At 39.0% G+C, this 8,782-nt stretch overlaps 1 long non-coding RNA gene across 1 annotated transcript; it reads left to right on the top strand.

Moving 5' to 3' along the window:
• Positions 1 to 381: 381 nt before the first annotated feature.
• Positions 382 to 7,979, top strand: LOC129146139 (uncharacterized). Its single transcript, XR_008552652.1, has 3 exons — positions 382 to 495; positions 4,453 to 4,528; positions 7,803 to 7,979. It is a non-coding gene; the product is annotated as an uncharacterized LOC129146139 (long non-coding RNA).
• The last annotated feature ends 803 nt before the right edge of the window (positions 7,980 to 8,782 follow it).

Here is an 8,782-nt window from a genome sequence, read left to right on the forward strand (position 1 = left end):
TACTGTAGTTAGATAGGCTTGACTATTGGGGAAACTGGGTAAAAGTACAGGGTTCTCTGTACTCTCTTTGCTACTTCCTGTGAATCTACCAATATTTCAAATTAAAAAGTGAGGGAAACATGGCCACGCTAATATTGCCAGTTCCATATGTTTTTCCAGATCTTGTTATATTTCCATCCAGTTCCATATGCAACCTTGTTAACAGTTCCATCAAGAGGTGGGGTCTATTTACCCTCCCTTGAATCTAGACAGGCTTTTGTGATCACCCTCATAAATAGAATGTGGCAGAGGGGGTGCTGTATGTAATGTTAAGTCACAATAGGTAATGCAGTTTGTTTGACGCTCCATTTCTCTCATGACCTTGGGGTTTTGGACCTCCACTCTAAAGAAATGTGGCCACTCTGTCCCTCTCTTCCTGCAGAGACCTTGCACAGAGGCCCATTGAGATAGGTTGCCCAGGGCTCGCTCCTCCAGCTCCAGCTGGAGGCCTCTCAGGTGAGGCCCCACATGTGAAATCAAAGAAGCCAACCGATGACCTAGGCCCAGCCAACCTCCCAGGGTAACTTGGTGAGAACCACCTTGCTAAGCCCAAGCACCTGCTGTATTGTGATACAAGATACACCATGAGAGATTGTAATAAAATGATTGGCTTGGTTTTAAGCCCCCACATTTTGGATGACTCATTTTGCAGCTATACCTGCAAAAAACAGGCCAAGCATATTTATAGGAATCTCTCAAGAGCACTTTGGCCATGCGTGTGCCACATGACAAAGTTCAGTCATTAAGGGAGGGTGAGACAAGAACAGAATGAGACAGACTGTTAGGTAAAATGGAATGTTCAGAAACAGGTGATTCTCTCTCCCTCTCTCTCTCTTTCTGTGTCTTTCTCTCTCATACATACACTATACACACATTGGAATATATATACACACATAAATATTCATATATATTTATATAAATGAGCATATGTGTTATGTATATGTATGTAATGTATGTAGGTAATATTTCATCATGTAGGGAAAAGAAAAATAAATCACTAGTCGATAAGGGGGGGGGGGGCTAGGTTAGTAATTTGTTAATAAAGCAAAGTAAATCCTCACTTGCCCTAACCCAGTATACTACATTCTAGACCAAATAGCTATCTTTCATAAAAACTTCTATCCTAGGATAAATAAGCATTTTAACATATTTAAATTTAGAAGTCCTAATAAAATGGCCAGCCTATATATTCAAAGGATAAGAAACAAAATAAAAATAAGACAACACATCACAGACATATTTGCATATGAATGACAGAAATTGAATTGCTAGTCATGCTCTAAAAGGAATTTGTGCAAATAAAATTGAAAAAAAATCATAATTCCAAAAGTTAAATATGGATATGCTTTCAAAAGACATGGGCAGGGCTCACAATATAAAAAAGAAAATGGCTAATAAATGTAGACTATTTAATCTCAGTAGCAATATGAGAAATCTGAATACAAAATCAGTGTGACATAGTTTGTCAAATTAACGAAGTTTATGAGAACAACCATATTCTAGGGAGAATATGATAAGTACTCTCACTTACAGTTAATGATACAAAATTGGGGAAATTTTGCAACCTGGCAAAATATGTAAAGAATGTTAAAATGTTTATACCTTTTGACCAAGTATCTGCATTCCTAAGAGTTTTTCTAAGGACACTGTATTAGCTTCCTAGAGCTGCTGTAATGAGACAGCACCAATGGGTGGTTGAATGAAACAAGAACCAGAGAAATGAACTGTCTCATAGTTCTGGAGGCTAGAAGGATGCTTCCTTCTGTGAAATGCAAGGGAGAATCCTTTGCATGTCACTCTGCTAGCATCAGGTGGTTTGCTAGCAATCTCTGGTGTTCCTTAGCTTATGAATACACCACCCCAAATTTTTCCCTCATCTTCATCTGGGGTTCTGTGTGCCTGTGTCTAACTCTGTCTCCAAACTTTCCTGATTTGTAAGGATAACAGCCATACTGGCCTCATCCTCTGCAAAGACCCTATTTCTAAATAAGGTTAAGTTCACAGATATTGGGATTAGGATCTTTACATCTTTTGGAGAGACACAATTCAACCCATAACAGACAGAATCCAAAAAAAAAAAAAAAAAGCATAAAGGCATTCAGCATAATGTCACTGCCAACTATTAGAAATGATAAAAACACATAGCAGGTGGAGCTAACTATCCACTAAAGGTAGTGAAATTCTCTGGTCATAAAAATAATTTTATGAAGATTTTTTTTAAATAATGAGGGTCATAGGGGCAGAGTTTATGACAATTTAAGCAAGAAAACACAACATCATGTAAGCACAACATGATCTTGATGTAAAATGCCTAAGAAAAAGATTTTGTGTACAAAGGAAATGCATTTACTTGTTCACACTGAATATGAGAGTTATGGAAAATTGTTAATCTTATTTTAATTTTTTATGTTTCTAAGTTTTTATGTTCCTTAAATGTAAAAAAAGTTGACTTTACAAATGCCTATGGTACCTTTCAATATAAAAAGACTAGACATTTCTCCACTTATTAGAACTCCTTAACAAACTGCCATGAGATTTTTGCCTTAAAAGGCTAGTACTGAGGAGGGAGAAATTTGTTTTGAACTCAGGAACTTCCTATGCCTTAGAGAAGTTCTGTAATAATAATCAGAAGACTTGGGATTTATAAACTGCACACAGAGTTTTGAAGATCTTGTTTCAAGCCTATCTAGTTGTTCATTAAGCTCCTTCTCTCTGAACTTCACTTCATCCTTATGTGACATGAAAGGGCAACATATAGTGTCAGCTCGGGAGGACATTCTGAGTGTCCAGCTAAATCTACATCATCCCCTGGCAGACTCTTTGTCGGGGACCTTATGACCCAAGAAGGTTGCCATGTCTGCTGTCTCTCCCACTTATTCCTCTAACACCCTCATCCAGGGACATTCTATCCAGTTCCTATTCCCTTCTAGTTCTTTCTTCTCTATTTGTGGGATTCTAACTATACACCTCCATGGTCTCCTACTTGTTTTCAGTTCCTTGACATTCAATTTTCCATGAAAATTTCTAAGTGTTGAAAACTTTTTTAAGGGAATTGTAGAATTAGAGAAACTTAGCTCTGAAATGATTTCCAAAAAAAGATAATTTATGGAGATAAGGATTTCCTCATATTTCTTCTTAATAACACTATTATTTTAATAATATTAATTCTATTACATATTAGATAATACACAATTTTAATGATAATATTTCCTTTCAACAAAGTGCATGCATAATAATTGGAGCCAGAATTTTGTACCTGTTGCAAATACTCCCTGAGGACACAATGCAGCAGCTAATAGATCCTCAGGTGTCTTAATAGAGGATGCTAATTCCCCATTACATTTTCCATTTGCATAGTGAAAAAAAGTTACAACTTGGCATCACCATTGTCTTTGAAGAAAGGAAGCTTCTATTAAAAGAGAGGCTACTTCTTGAACTGATCATCTTAATTTATGTATCAGTTCAGATCGAGAAGTAGGCGTGAGAGTTTGCAGAGTTACTCATTACAGTACAGAGGGAGTAACTGGAAGTCTTTTGGGAAATTGAAGAGGCAGCAGGCAAAGAAGCAAGAGTCAGAGTGGGAGGGTGAGGACAGGATGCCACAGGTAAGGGCAGGAGGGGCAGGGAGGAGCCTGGGTTGGGGGGACTTTCTTTTGGCAAAAAAGAAAGCCTAACAGTTTTTAGGTTTCTGTTGTGTGATAGCCACGTAAAGCTCCACCTTGGCATGAAGTCTACTATATTTAAAAATGTGAGGGATTTTGGTTTATGGTTTGCTTGTTTATATATTTCTGTTTATTGGATGAAAAGCTTGGCATTCATCCCTCACTGAGGCAATCAGGAACCCCAAAAGTAGAGGAAGTTGAGCTTAGAAGGGCTATAAACACCCTGGAATATGGAGAAATTTGGGAAGCCACAGGTCAGATAGTTGGGGGTTCAAGGAAATCGTGACTGTGACTCAGGGTGAGGAAGCCCCAGCAGACCTTGGGGTTGCCCATGCATGGTCAGTCAGAAGCAGGGCCCTAGCACACCTCACTGCCCATTCTCCCTCCCTCTGGGGTGACAGCTGCCCTGCCAGTGCCTCAAGAGCCTCTTTTAAGAGAGAGGAAACAAAGCCTTCAGCCTACACATTTTTTTTTTAATTAATAAATTTTATTTTTATATTCCCCCTACACATTTTAAGGGACTTTATTTTTCCTTTTTAATTGAGGAAAGGTTGTACAGTGCAAATGAACAATGGGTCTCATTTCCAGCCTCCCCCAGAAAATGGCTGCTTCTTGATTGCTACAGGAAGGAAACAGAGGCTAGACTTGTCAGAAATCAGCATGAGAAAGAGGAGACCAACTTGAGACATATTGTAGGACAGGAAAGTCAAAATGTTACCAATCAATCAGTAATCCAAGGCTTTCCTTTCAGATCCTGATGGGATTTAGCATTTTGGAGGATAAACAAGGAAGGCAGTCTTGAGGTTGCCCAGAGAATCATGAAGCAGGTGAGCATTTTAGTTCCTGGACTGGCTTTTGAGGGAACAGGGAAGGGATAATCCTTTATTGAGCACTTGCTGTGTGATAGGCACTGCACAAACATCATCTCATTGAATGTCATCTAACAATGTCCCTCCAGAGCATGTGTTACTGCCCACCACACAGATGATGGGCTGACACTGCGTGCAGGAACTGCTGCCACAAGGCTGGTACGTGTGCCAAATGCAGCAAACGATTGGCTTGGGGAGGCAATCAGGCTGGTGACTGCTGGTATTGAGCAGTGAGGACAGGGAACATTTCCATCACTGCAGGAATTTTATTGGGTAGCGCTGTTCCAGAAAAGACTGAACATAGAACAGAATCTGTAGAACAGATTGTAATAGTCTCAGGAATAGGGAAGTGTATTCACAAGAGATTTGATAGGAGTGAAGCAGAGTGCCATCAGGGTTCCAGGAATGAGGGAGAGCTCCCCAATTTGGATCCCTAAAGGGAAGATACAGAGGGTTCAAAGCTGGCAGCAGAATAAATAACCTCTTGCCAAGACAAAGGGAGGGCAGGATAGAGGGCCTTAGGTAGATAATACAGCTGTGTGGCGGGGCTGCCAACAGACTTTAGACATTGTGAAGATGGTCATAGGGGATGTGACTTATGACTGTTGTCCCAGCTGGATAAAAGATAGTGTGGTTGAGCCAATATTTGGGCAGAGCTGCGGGAGGTGAGACTGACAATAAAACTTTAAGTCCACTTTATGTTTATGCAGAATGTGTGTGTGTGTGTGTATTGGGGTGACAATTAGGCCTTGACTGAACAGCTTATTTTCTTGTATAGCCTGGGTGCCACCCTGAACCCTCCTGTGAGCACATCAGGTTAGAAATAGAATCTTAGAGATGCTTCAGCATTGAAATAACTGTCCCCCTCCCTTTTTCTGTGAGGACCTGTTTTAAACTCATGTCCACTTTGAGCTTCCCCTCTTGGGCAAAGGAGATAAGTTGGCTAGGGCTCTACAACAACTTTCTTTTCAAATGTGTGTTGGAATTGTCCATCTAGTTCAGCCTTAAGTATACACGCTTGCCTGGACTAGCAGAAAAGAATGAAGCAATGTTAAAGGTCTCACATTCCAGCAAGGTCAGTATTTCCTCAGTAATAATTGCAACAGAAATGTCTCCATCAGCTCAGTCACCACCGTCAGAATCAGTTCTTAAGGTATCTCTAAGAAACAGGCACCACTGGTATTAATATTAACACACCATTGATATCAATATCCACCATTGATATTAATAATTGCTCTCTATATACAAATAAACTTGTATAAAGAACAATTGTACAAGGTGCTCCTTGAAGAAGGAGGGGGACTCTGTCTGAGTCTTGATACTCTGTGCTCTTACTGGAGATCTGCAATAAATTAAGAAGTTCTGAAGTAAAGAAACCAAAGAAACCGTTTTAAATTCAGTTTAAGCCAGAATTTCCCAGACTATTTTGTTTGAAAGTCAGCTTCCCTACCTCCCTCCTTCCTACTTTCCCTTCGGTTTTTTTCATCCCTTCTTTCTCTCACTTCTTTCTCTCTCCACTCCATGTTTATAGTAATTACTTAATTTCCAAATTAGCCTTTCAAAACAATATTATTACCCAAGGTCATGTAGTAGGTTGATGATACATAGACTCTTTCTAATGCTGCATGTGACCTCAGGTCTATCATTCAGGAGACAGAAACCCAAGGATGGGCATTAGAATGGAAACTAGGACCTTCTATTGGATTCATAGTTGTGAAGTGGATTCAGAAATCAGGAGTCCAGGGTTGATGTTTCACTCTTAAGGCCAGTCAAGGCAAAGAGGGACATGTTAAACAGCACCACAGGAGTACAAATAATCTGAAATAATGAATGATGGAATTTGGAGGAAGACATTATTTCCATGAGGTTGTCTGGAGATACTCCTCATAACTTTGTGATACTCATAACTTTGTGATACTCCTCATAACTTTGTGATCCTTCCTTGAAGACATTGCCCAAATTTTATTAGTTGAGCATAAGTTTGAGATACTTTTCTATTCATTGGTTCAGTTTCAAATGCTAGTGACTCCATGATCACTGCAGGCAAAGAGTTACCTCCTTAGAATGCCATTTTCATTGGCATTTTACCTACCATTTCATGAAGCTAATTGTGAGCTGACATGGTTTACCACCACATTTTTTCCTCACCACCCCCTACTTGATATATTAGCATGGCCTAACTTACCTCCCTTTCTCACAATATCACCTTAGCTCCCCTTCATACCCTAGTGCTCATAAGAAAGATCTTGACAGATAATGATTACCTTACTTGAACCACCATCACTCCCCACTGCTAATAAGGTAAACCCCAACCAACTTCTTTGAATTCATCTGAGCTTGTGGCCCCACTGCTGCTGTGCCAGCCTGCTCCCTTCCTCCAGATATGCCTTTATTTTCACTCACCCAGCAAACTTATATATGCACTTTAAGACCCATTCCAATTGTCATGGACTCCTGTGAAGTATTTCTTGGCACTTGAGGTAAATGTTATTTGTTTCTTCTTCTGTATAATCATTGCATTTGTACGTATCCACACTTTGGGTCTTTTGCTTTTAAGGTAAAATGGAAATTATTCGAAAGAGGTTCCTGTGCCAGAGAATTTTGAAAAAACAAAACATTGAGCTCAGCCTTCCCTCTCTTCTAGCCTACTTTGATGAATTCACATCACTGTCACTGCCGACAACTACAACATACATCGTGCTCTACACGTTGGGTGATATGTGTTACATACACTTTCTCTTCAATCCTTAAGACAGAAATTCACGTTTTATCCCCACTGAGCAGATGGCCATATCCAAGGTGGCCCAGAGCCAAAAGCTGTGTTCTTTCCACGATGTGACACTGGAGATGACTCTCTCAGTGCATGACTAACCATATTACATGCCACTTAGCCCACTCTATGTTTATAGTAATTACTCTTAATTTCCAAATTAGCCTTTCAAAACAATATTATTACCCAAGGTCATGTAGTAGGTTGATGATACATAGACTCTTTCTAATGCTGCATGTGACCTTAGGTCTATCATTCAGGAGACAGAAACCCAAGGATGGGCATTAGAATGGAAACTAGGACCTTCTATTGGATTCATAGTTGTGAAGTGGATTCAGAAATCAGGAGTCCGGGGTTGATGTTTCACTCTTAAGGCCAGTCAAGGCAAAGAGGGACATGTTAAACAGCACCACAGGAGTACAAAAAGCAAAATCCAGATTAATGAATTTGTGTCTTCAACAGCTACATTGCAAGGAAAAGCGAGCAGAAAGAAAGAAGAAGAGAGAGAGAAAGGAACAGGTAGCAAGAAAAAGACTCTAGATTAAAAGAGAATTATGTGATGACATCAACAATTGCAATGCAGGTATCTTACTCCAATCTTGACTTTTATTTAACAAATTCATGAGAGCCATGTAAATGATCAAGGAAAATCTCATTAATGATTGAAAATTTGATAAAATTAATAAATCATTGTTAATATTTTAGGCATTATTATACAATTATATTTTAAAAAGGAGTTCCTAGTTTTATAGCTATAAATATTAAAAGTTATTGACACAGAGGGAGACATTTTAGATATACTTTAAAATAATCTGGGAGAAGGGCCCATCCAGTTCATAATTGTTGAAGCTGGGTGATGAGTATTTGAAGATCCACTTTTTTTTCTATATAAATTTAAAAATTCTAACTATAGAACATGAAAGTAAGTAAGTAACCAGGATGTCCATTGCATGAGCAGAAGGATTGATAGATGTGTTGAATATTTTGTTGTCAATAAAGTAACTATCAAAGCAGAAAACATATCTTTGAGCCAGATTCTTGTCCCAGTGGCTAGATTCTTGTTCTATCACTCAAAGGACTACCCACTTATAAATTTCAAAAACTTACAGGTATATCTCCTGATCATATAACTTACTGTCCTAGCAGCCTGTATTTTGAAAATGGGTTTCAATTTACCCCTTGATTTATTAAACTATGTAAATTTTTGGCCTAGGAACAATTTCTCAGTTTTATAATGTGATCAGTGTTAAAGATTCCAGAAGAGAATCTGTTTGCCAAAGTGCCTTTGGTGTGATAAAATTAGAGTTTCCATAGTAACTCTTTCTACCCTGATGTGGGTTGATCCTAGACGAGACCATGCTGAGTTTTCCCAACAGTAAGGAGGGAGTGTGATGGAAACAGCTTGAGTTGGATCCTGGTAGGGACTAACTAGATTTGTTTCT

The sequence above is a fragment of the Talpa occidentalis genome, unplaced genomic scaffold (assembly GCF_014898055.3).
Source record: "Talpa occidentalis isolate TD23 unplaced genomic scaffold, MPIMG_talOcc4v2.1 talOcc4.10, whole genome shotgun sequence".
Taxonomy (NCBI): Eukaryota; Metazoa; Chordata; class Mammalia; order Eulipotyphla; family Talpidae; genus Talpa; species Talpa occidentalis.